Genomic DNA, 10,000 nt, shown 5'->3' with positions numbered 1-10,000 from the left:
AGGACACCTGAAAACTCACGGGGCCACGCAGCAGTCACAAAGCCGGTTGCGGTAGACCGGTCCCCGAACCCTGCCCCAGCGCCGGGGGGGAGGTGGAAAGGGGAGGATGCGGCAAGGCACGCGCCGGGCCGCTAACGCCACGGCTCCCCCCCGCTCGAGCCGCTCGGGGCTGGGGGAACGAGGACGACACCTCACACGCGACGGGAAGCGAAGTGGAAAGGAAGACCGCCCTTGCCCTGCCGGCCGGGGGCCCTTTCCGACGCGACCCGAAAGGCCTCATCGATCAACAAGGACAGAAGGAAAGGAAGCCAGCGGAGGCCCCACGGCCTCGCTCTTCTGGGACAGACACAGCCACGCGCACCCGCCACCGCCCTCGGGAGCAGCCAGCAGGCACGGGGCTCGGCGTGCGGGCAACACGCCGGAGGAGCAAACGGGGCGCCCTCCAGAGATGGGGGGGGGGGCAAGCTGCACCGGGCCGCACCGGCTCACAGGGCACCTCTGCCTCCCCGAAACGTGGGCTTGCATTTTCCCTCAAGCTGCACCGAGTTACATCTCCATCACGGGGCGCCCCTCTGGAGCCAGGAGGAAGCCGTGCTGGGGCACCGGCTTGCCCGCCTCCCCCCATGCCGGGCTCCATAGCATACGAGTGGCCAGTCACCGCCGCTGGCTTTTCCCTTAGATGCCGTGCCCCCGCGGGCTGCGGCTTTGGCCATGGGGGGGAACCCCCGTGAAGAGGGTCCAGTGCTGGGAACTCTCTCTGCCCCTTACCGGGCTCTCTCTCGCCGTGCCTGGACGGGCTTGCTTTCCATTCTTGGTGGGACCGACGCCGGCACCACGTCTCCCCGGCTTTCTCTGCCCCCGTGCCCCACCGGGCAAACTTCGCTTTGGGGGTTCCACACTTCGGCAGTGGCCGGCGCCAGCCACTCGTCAACTTTTTTTCTTTTCCCCTCTTTCGTTGCCGAGCCCGGGCTGGGCTCCGGCTCACGGACGAGCGAAACCCATCCAACACCGCTGAGGGTGCGCCAGCGGCCGCTCCAAACCGCCGCGCCTTTGCTCGGCCCCGCGGGTCCCCTCTCTGACCCGGGGGAAAGCCACCGAGAAGCCAGACGGACCCCTGCCCAGCCGCCTGGCGGGTGGCTTGGAGCAGCCGCTCGGCAGCGCTGCCCTGGGAGTGCTCGGCGTCACTCGTTCCCTCATATACGGAACTGGAGGGCCGTCAGCTCCGCGAGCGCACAACCAGCCGACCTCCGCCCAGCGGCAGGTCGCAGAAATCACGCCGGCTTGTACGATGACGTAGGCGGAGGCAGAGCGCAACAGCGACCCCTTGGCGACAAGCGCGAGCTCCGCGGAGAGCACGTCTACTCGCCGAGGGAGAGCACGTCTACTCGCCCAGGGAGAGCACGTCTACTCGCCCAGGGAGAGCACGTCTACTCGCCGAGGGAGAGCACGTCTACTCGCCCAGGGAGAGCACGTCTACTCGCCGAGGGAGAGCACGTCTACTCGCCGAGGGAGAGCACGTCTACTCGCCCAGGGAGAGCACGTCTACTCGCCCAGGGAGAGCACGTCTACTCGCCCAGGGAGAGCACGTCTACTCGCCGAGGGAGAGCACGTCTACTCGCCCAGGGAGAGCACGTCTACTCGCCCAGGGAGAGCACGTCTACTCGCCCAGGGAGAGCACGTCTACTCGCCCAGGGAGAGCACGTCTACTCGCCGAGGGAGAGCACGTCTACTCGCCCAGGGAGAGCACGTCTACTCGCCCAGGGAGAGCACGTCTACTCGCCCAGGGAGAGCACGTCTACTCGCCGAGGGAGAGCACGTCTACTCGCCGAGGGAGAGCACGTCTACTCGCCGAGGGAGAGCACGTCTACCTCCCGGCTGAGGGAGAGCACGGGGGGGGGGGGACAAAGACAGGCGGCAGCAGCTTCGGTGAACGTCACCCGGGAGGCGACCGGGGGTGTCCCCGGGGCTGTCCCGGGAAGCCGGCGTCCGGCACAGGGAACCGTCAGCTGCCGGACCGGGGCGAATCCCCGCGGCCACGGGCAAGGGGTGGGGGCTCGAAGACAGCCGGCAGCCGCTCTCGGTGAACGTCACCCGGGAGGAGACTGGGGCCCTCCGGGACCGTCCCGGGAAGACGACGTTCGGCACGAGATCCCGGCCGCGGCCGGACCGGCTCGAAGCCTCGCGGTCCCGGCAGCAGCCGGAGCCGCTCGCCGCCTCGGGCTCCCGGCCCCCTACAGATCCGGCGACTCGTGTTCGCGGGCGGCGCGGGGAGGCAGTGGAGGGGGTGCGGGAGAAGCGGCAGCGGAGGCGGAGGGGGGGGGGGCTCGAAGACAGCCGGCAGCCGCTTCGGTGAACGTCACCCAGGAGGCGATCGGGGCCGTCTCGGGGCCGTCCCGGGATGCCGGCTTCCGGCACGGGGTCCCGGCCGCGGCCGGACCGGCTCGTATCCCCGCGGCTCCGGCAGGGGGGGGGGGGGCTCGAAGACAGCCGGCAGTCGCCTCGGTGAACGTCACCCGGCCGGCGACCGGGCGGCCGTTCCGGGGCTCGTCCCCGGGAAGCCTGCGACAGGCACGGGGTCCCAGCCGCGGCCGGACCGACTCGAAGCCCCGCGGCCCCGGCACGGGGGAGGCCCAAAGACTGGCGGCAGCCGCTTCGCTGAACGTCACCCCGGCCGGCGACCGGGGCCGTCCCGGGGGCCGTCCCGGGATGCCGGCTTCCGGCACGGGGTCCCGGCCGCGGCCGGACCGGCTCGAATCCCCGCGGTCCCGGCAGCAGCCGGAGCCCCTCGCCGTTCGGGCTCCCGGCACCCTACGGATCCGGCGACTCGTTCGCGGCGGCGGGGGGGAGGCAGTGGAGGGGGTGCGGGCAGAAGCGGCAGCGGAGGCGGAGGGGGGGGGGCTCGAAGACAGCCGGCAGCCGCTTCGGTGAACGTCACCCAGGAGGCGATCGGCGGCCGTCCCGGGGCCGTCCGGGGATGCCGGCTTCCGGCACGGGGTCCCGGCCGCGGCCGGACCGGCTCGAAGCCCGCGGTCCCGGCAGCAGCCGGAGCCGCTCGCCGTTCGGGCTCCCGGCACCCTACGGATCCGGCGACTCGTTCGCCGGCGGCGGGGGGGGAGGCAGTGGAGGGGGTGCGGGCAGAAGCGGCAGCGGAGGCGGAGGCGGGGGGGGGCTCGAAGACAGCCGGCAGCCGCTTCGGTGAACGTCACCCAGGAGGCGATCGGGGCCGTCCCGGGGCCGTCCGGGGATGCCGGCTTCCGGCACGGGGTCCCGGCCGCGGCCGGACCGGCTCGAAGCCCCGCGGTCCCGGCAGCAGCCGGAGCCGCTCGCCGTTCGGGCTCCCGGCACCCTACGGATCCGGCGACTCGTTCGCCGGCGGCGGGGGGAGGCAGTGGAGGGGGTGCGGGCAGAAGCGGCAGCGGAGGCGGAGGCGGGGGGGGGCTCGAAGACAGCCGGCAGCCGCTTCGGTGAACGTCACCCAGGAGGCGATCGGGGCCGTCCCGGGCCGTCCCGGGATGCCGGCTTCCGGCACGGGGTCCCGGCCGCGGCCGGAGCGGCTCGAATCCCCGCGGTCCCGGCAGCAGCCGGAGCCGCTCGCCGTTCGGTGCCTCCCGGCACCCTACGGATCCGGCGACTCGTTCGCGGGCGGGGGGGGGGAGGCAGTGAAGGAGGTGCGGGCAGAAGCGGCAGCGGAGGCGGAGGGGGGGGGGGGTGCTCGGAGACAGCCGTCAGCCGCTTCGGTGAACGTCACCCGGGAGGCGACCGGGACCGGCCCGGGAAGCCATCGTCCGGCCCCGGATCCCGGCCGCGGCCGGACCGGCTCGAATCCCCGCGGCCCCGGCACGGGGGAGGCCCAAAGACTGGCGGCAGCCGCTTCGGTGAACGTCACCCGGCCGGCGACCGGGGCCGTCCCGGGGCCGTCCCGGGATGCCGGCTTCCGGCACGGGGTCCCGGCCGCGGCCGGAGCGGCTCGAATCCCCGCGGTCCCCGGCAGCAGCCGGAGCCGCTCGCCGTTCGGGCTCCCGGCACCCTACGGATCCGGCGACTCGTTCGCGGGCGGGGGGGGGAGGCAGTGAAGGAGGTGCGGGCAGAAGCGGCAGCGGAGGCGGAGGGGGGGGGGGGGTGCTCGGAGACAGCCGTCAGCCGCTTCGGTGAACGTCACCCGGGAGGCGACCGGGACCGGCCCGGGAAGCCATCGTCCGGCCCCGGATCCCGGCCGCGGCCGGACCGGCTCGAATCCCCGCGGCCCCGGCACGGGGGAGGCCCAAAGACTGGCGGCAGCCGCTTCGGTGAACGTCACCCGGCCGGCGACCGGGGCCGTCCCGGGGCCGTCCCGGGATGCCGGCTTCCGGCACGGGGTCCCGGCCGCGGCCGGACCGGCTCGAATCCCCGCGGCCCCGGCACGGGGGAGGCCCAAAGACTGGCGGCAGCCGCTTCGGTGAACGTCACCCGGCCGGCGACCGCGGCCATTCCGGGGCCGTCCCGGGAAGCCTGCGACAGGCACGGGGTCCCGGCCTCGGCCGGACCCGCACTGGGTGCCGCCGCCTCGGGCTCTCGGGACGGTATGGATCCGCCGACTCGTTCGCCGGCAGCGGGGGGAGGCAGTGGAGGCGGTGCGGGGAGAAGCGGCAGCGGAGGCGGAGGGGGGGGGGGCTCGAAGACAGCCGGCAGCCGCTTCGGTGAACGTCACCCAGGAGGCGATCGGGGCCGTCCCGGGGCCGTCCCGGGATGCCGGCTTCCGGCACGGGGTCCCGGCCGCGGCCGGACCGGCTCGTATCCCCGCGGCTCCGGCAGGGGGGGGGGGGGCTCGAAGACAGCCGGCAGTCGCCTCGGTGAACGTCACCCGGCCGGCGACCGCGGCCGTTCCGGGGCCGTCCCGGGAAGCCTGCGACAGGCACGGGGTCCCAGCCGCGGCCGGACCGACTCGAAGCCCCGCGGCCCCGGCACGGGGGAGGCCCAAAGACTGGCGGCAGCCGCTTCGCTGAACGTCACCCCGGGCCGGCGACCGGGGCCGTCCCGGGGCCGTCCCGGGATGCCGGCATCCGGCACGGGGTCCCGGCCGCGGCCGGAGCGGCTCGAATCCCCGCGGTCCCGGCAGCAGCCGGAGCCGCTCGCCGTTCGGGCTCCCGGCACCCTACGGATCCGGCGACTCGTTCGCCGGCGGCGGGGGGAGGCAGTGGAGGGGGTGCGGGCAGAAGCGGCAGCGGAGGCGGAGGGGGGGGGGGCTCGAAGACAGCCGGCAGCCGCTTCGGTGAACGTCACCCGGCCGGCGACCGGGGCCGTCCCGGGGCTGTCCGGGGATGCCGGCTTCCGGCACGGGGTCCCGGCCGCGGCCGGAGCGGCTCGAAGCCCCGCGGTCCCGGCAGCAGCCGGAGCCGCTCGCCGTTCGGGCTCCCGGCACCCTACAGATCCGGCGACTCGTTCGCCGGCGGCGGGGGGAGGCAGTGGAGGGGGTGCGGGGAGAAGCGGCAGCGGAGGCGGAGGGGGGGGGGGGGCTCGAAGACAGCCGGCAGCCGCTTCGGTGAACGTCACCCGGGAGGCGACCGGGACCGGCCCGGGAAGCCATCGTCCGGCCCGGGATCCCGGCCGCGGCCGGACCGGCTCGAATCCCCGCGGCCCCGGCACGGGGGAGGCCCAAAGACTGGCGGCAGCCGCTTCGCTGAACGTCACCCGGCCGGCGACCGGGGCCGTCCCGGGGCCGTTCCGGGATGCCGGCTTCCGGCACGGGGTCCCGGCCGCGGCCGGACCGGCTCGAATCCCCGCGGCCCCGGCACGGGGGAGGCCCAAAGACTGGCGGCAGCCGCTTCGGTGAACGTCACCCGGCCGGCGACCGGGGCCGTCCCGGGGCCGTCCCGGGATGCCGGCTTCCGGCACGGGGGTCCCGGCCGCGGCCGGACCGGCTCGAATCCCCGCGGCCCCGGCACGGGGGAGGCCCAAAGACTGGCGGCAGCCGCTTCGGTGAACGTCACCCGGCCGGCGACCGCGGCCGTTCCGGGGCCGTCCCGGGAAGCCTGCGACAGGCACGGGGTCCCGGCCTCGGCCGGACCCGCACTGGGTGCCGCCGCCTCGGGCTCTCGGGACGGTATGGATCCGCCGACTCGTTCGCCGGCAGCGGGGGGAGGCAGTGGAGGCGGTGCGGGGAGAAGCGGCAGCGGAGGCGGAGGGGGGGGGGGCTCGAAGACAGCCGGCAGCCGCTTCGGTGAACGTCACCCAGGAGGCGATCGGGGCCGTCCCGGGGCCGTCCCGGGATGCCGGCTTCCGGCACGGGGTCCCGGCCGCGGCCGGACCGGCTCGTATCCCCGCGGCTCCGGCAGGGGGCGGGGGGGCTCGAAGACAGCCGGCAGTCGCCTCGGTGAACGTCACCCGGCCGGCGACCGCGGCCGTTCCGGGGCCGTCCCGGGAAGCCTGCGACAGGCACGGGGTCCCAGCCGCGGCCGGACCGACTCGAAGCCCCGCGGCCCCGGCACGGGGGAGGCCCAAAGACTGGCGGCAGCCGCTTCGGTGAACGTCACCCGGCCGGCGACCGGGGCCGTCCCGGGGCCGTCCCGGGATGCCGGCATCCGGCACGGGGTCCCGGCCGCGGCCGGAGCGGCTCGAATCCCCGCGGTCCCGGCAGCAGCCGGAGCCGCTCGCCGTTCGGGCTCCCGGCACCCTACGGATCCGGCGACTCGTTCGCCGGCGGCGGGGGGAGGCAGTGGAGGGGGTGCGGGCAGAAGCGGCAGCGGAGGCGGAGGGGGGGGGGCTCGAAGACAGCCGGCAGCCGCTTCGGTGAACGTCACCCGGCCGGCGACCGGGGCCGTCCCGGGGCTGTCCGGGGATGCCGGCTTCCGGCACGGGGTCCCGGCCGCGGCCGGAGCGGCTCGAAGCCCCGCGGTCCCGGCAGCAGCCGGAGCCGCTCGCCGTTCGGGCTCCCGGCACCCTACAGATCCGGCGACTCGTTCGCCGGCGGCGGGGGGAGGCAGTGGAGGGGGTGCGGGGAGAAGCGGCAGCGGAGGCGGAGGGGGGGGGGGGGCTCGAAGACAGCCGGCAGCCGCTTCGGTGAACGTCACCCGGGAGGCGACCGGGACCGGCCCGGGAAGCCATCGTCCGGCCCGGGATCCCGGCCGCGGCCGGACCGGCTCGAATCCCCGCGGCCCCGGCACGGGGGAGGCCCAAAGACTGGCGGCAGCCGCTTCGCTGAACGTCACCCGGCCGGCGACCGGGGCCGTCCCGGGGCCGTCCCGGGATGCCGGCTTCCGGCACGGGGTCCCGGCCGCGGCCGGACCGGCTCGAATCCCCGCGGTCCCGGCAGCAGCCGGAGCCGCTCGCCGTTCGGGCTCCCGGCACCCTACGGATCCGGCGACTCGTTCGCCGGCGGCGGGGGGAGGCAGTGGAGGCGGTGCGGGGAGAAGCGGCAGCGGAGGCGGAGGGGGGGCGGGGGGGACTATAGTGGCGGGGGGCGGGGGGTGCTCGAAGGCAGCCGGCAGCCAGTTCGGTGAACATTCGCCGGGGCGGGGGGGCGACCTGTCCGTGCCCGGGGCAGCCCCGGGAAGCCGGCAGCCAGCACGGGGTCCCGGCAGCACCTGTTCCCTGCCCTGGGACTTGCCGTGCCCGGCGGCCGGTTGCCGGGTGGGGGGAGCGATGAGAGGCGGGGCGCAGCGGCCGGGGCAGCGCCGGGCCGCAGCGGGGGGCTGGGCGGGTGGGGTAGGCGTCGAGCGGCAAGCCCTCGGCTGCAGCGAATGTTCGGCGGTGCGGGGCGGGGGGGGACGGGACGACACGTTGGGGGCGCCGAGTCCGAGCCACCCCCGGCCCCAGGGGCGGCCGGAGGGGGAGGCCGGTGCCTGGCCCTGGGAGCTGCTGGGCGCCGGATGGCCGAGGGTGCGTCAGAAGCCGCCCGAGCGGTCGAGCAGGTCCTCCAGAAAGGCCTAGGGTGGCTTCGAGGGCCCCGGGAGCAGTCGAGGGAGGCCTCCAGGCAGGTCTGGAGTGGATGGGAGGCCTTCCAAAGCAGACAAGGGAGGCTGCCAGCGGGGCCTAGGCTGGCACTGCAGCCTGTAAATGGTTGGGGGGGGGGGCCTCTGGTGCGGCCTGGAGTCTCTGGGTGGCGTCCAGAGAGGTGCAAAAGATCCTCTGGTGCGGCCTGGGGTGGCGGAGAAGCCTGCAGAGCGTGCGGGGGAGGCTTCTGGTGCGGCCTGGGGTGGGTCGGAAGCCTGCAGAGCGTGCGGGAGAGGCTTCTGGTGCGGCCTGGGGTGGCTGAGAAGCCTGCAGAGCGTGCGGGAGAGGCTTCTGCTGCGGCCTGGGGTGGCTGAGAAGCCTGCAGAGCGTGCGGGAGAGGCTTCTGCTGCGGCCTGGGGTGGCTGAGAAGCCTGCAGAGCGTGCGGGAGAGGCTTCTGCTGCGGCCTGGGGTGGCTGAGAAGCCTGCAGGGCGTGCGGGAGAGGCTTCTGCTGCGGCCTGGGGTGGGTGGGAAGCCTGCAGAGCGTGCGGGAGAGGCTTCTGGTGCGGCCTGGGGTGGCTGAGAAGCCTGCAGGGCGTGCGGGAGAGGCTTCTGGTGCGGCCTGGGGTGGGTCGGAAGCCTGCAGAGCGTGCAGGAGAGGCTTCTGGTGCGGCCTGGGGTGGCTGAGAAGCCTGCAGAGCGTGCGGGAGAGGCTTCTGCTGCGGCCTGGGGTGGCTGAGAAGCCTGCAGAGCGTGCGGGGGAGGCTTCTGGTGCGGCCTGGGGTGGCTGAGAAGCCTGCAGAGCGTGCGGGAGAGGCTTCTGGTGCGGCCTGGGGTGGCTGAGAAGCCTGCAGGGCGTGCGGGAGAGGCTTCTGCTGCGGCCTGGGGTGGCTGAGAAGCCTGCAGAGCGTGCGGGAGAGGCTTCTGCTGCGGCCTGGGGTGGGTCGGAAGCCTGCAGAGCTTGCGGGAGAGGCTTCTGGTGCGGCCTGGGGTGGGTCGGAAGCCTGCAGAGCGTGCGGGGGAGGCTTCTGGTGCGGCCTGGGGTGGCTGAGAAGCCTGCAGAGCGTGCGGGAGAGGCTTCTGCTGCGGCCTGGGGTGGCTGAGAAGCCTGCAGAGCGTGCGGGAGAGGCTTCTGCTGCGGCCTGGGGTCTCTGGGTGGCCTCTAGAGAGGTGCAAAAGACCCTCTGGGTTGGGCTGGGGTGGCTCTTGGACCCCTGCCACACAGTGGAGAGCGGCCTCCGGCCCGCCACCTGTGTCCCTGTGTGCCTGAGTGCCTGTGTCCCTGTGTCCCTGTGTCCCTGTGTCCCTGAGTGCCTGAGTGCCTGTGTCCCTGTGTCCCTGTGTCCCTGAGTGCCTGAGTGCCTGAGTGCCTGTGTCCCTGTGTCCTTGTGTCCCTGTGTCCCTGTGTCCCTGTGTGCCTGAGTGCCTGTGTCCCTGTGTCCCTGTCTGTGTACCTGTGTGCGAGAGTGTCCGGCACGCCACCCAGCGGCGGCGGGCAAGCAGGTAGGCGGGTGGGCGGGCCGGCGAGGGCCAGTGTGAGTTTGGGGGGTGGGAGGGGAGGCGGCAGCTGGAAGCGTCAGAGGAGGGTGCGTGGCTCCGGCTGGCCCCGGGAGCAGGTTCCCGGGACCGGGACCGGCTGGACCCGGCGGGTGGTTGATCCCGGGGCGGGGGGCAGAGGCGGCGGGAAGCGGCAGCTGCGTGTGCGGCGGGGGGGTGGAGGGCGAACCGCGGCGGGAAGCGGATGCTTCAGAGCAGGTTACGGGGGCGGGGACGGACGACACCACCTGTCCCCGCCCCGGGACGGGCTGGACCCCCGGCGCCCTGGACCCGGCGCCGTGTACCCGCCGCCGCCCCCGCCGCCGCCCCCCTCCGCCACCCCGGGACCCCGACGTTTTTTGGCGCCCGCGCCTTTTTTTGCTCCCCGCCTGCCCGCGCTGCCCCGGGCCCTCCCCCGGGGCGGGGCGGGAGGGAGGGACGGACGGACGGGTAGCCGGGGATCTCCGAGCGCGCGCCACCAGACCGAGGCGGGTCCCGCCGGCGGCGGCGGCGGCGGCGGCGGCGGCGGCGGCAGCAGCAGCAGCAAGCGACGGCGG

The sequence above is a fragment of the Melanerpes formicivorus genome, unplaced genomic scaffold, assembly GCF_026170545.1.
Source record: "Melanerpes formicivorus ecotype bairdi unplaced genomic scaffold, bMelFor1.0.p_v2 SCAF_305, whole genome shotgun sequence".
NCBI classification, from domain to species: domain Eukaryota; kingdom Metazoa; phylum Chordata; class Aves; order Piciformes; family Picidae; genus Melanerpes; species Melanerpes formicivorus.
This window is presented reverse-complemented; position numbering follows the sequence as displayed.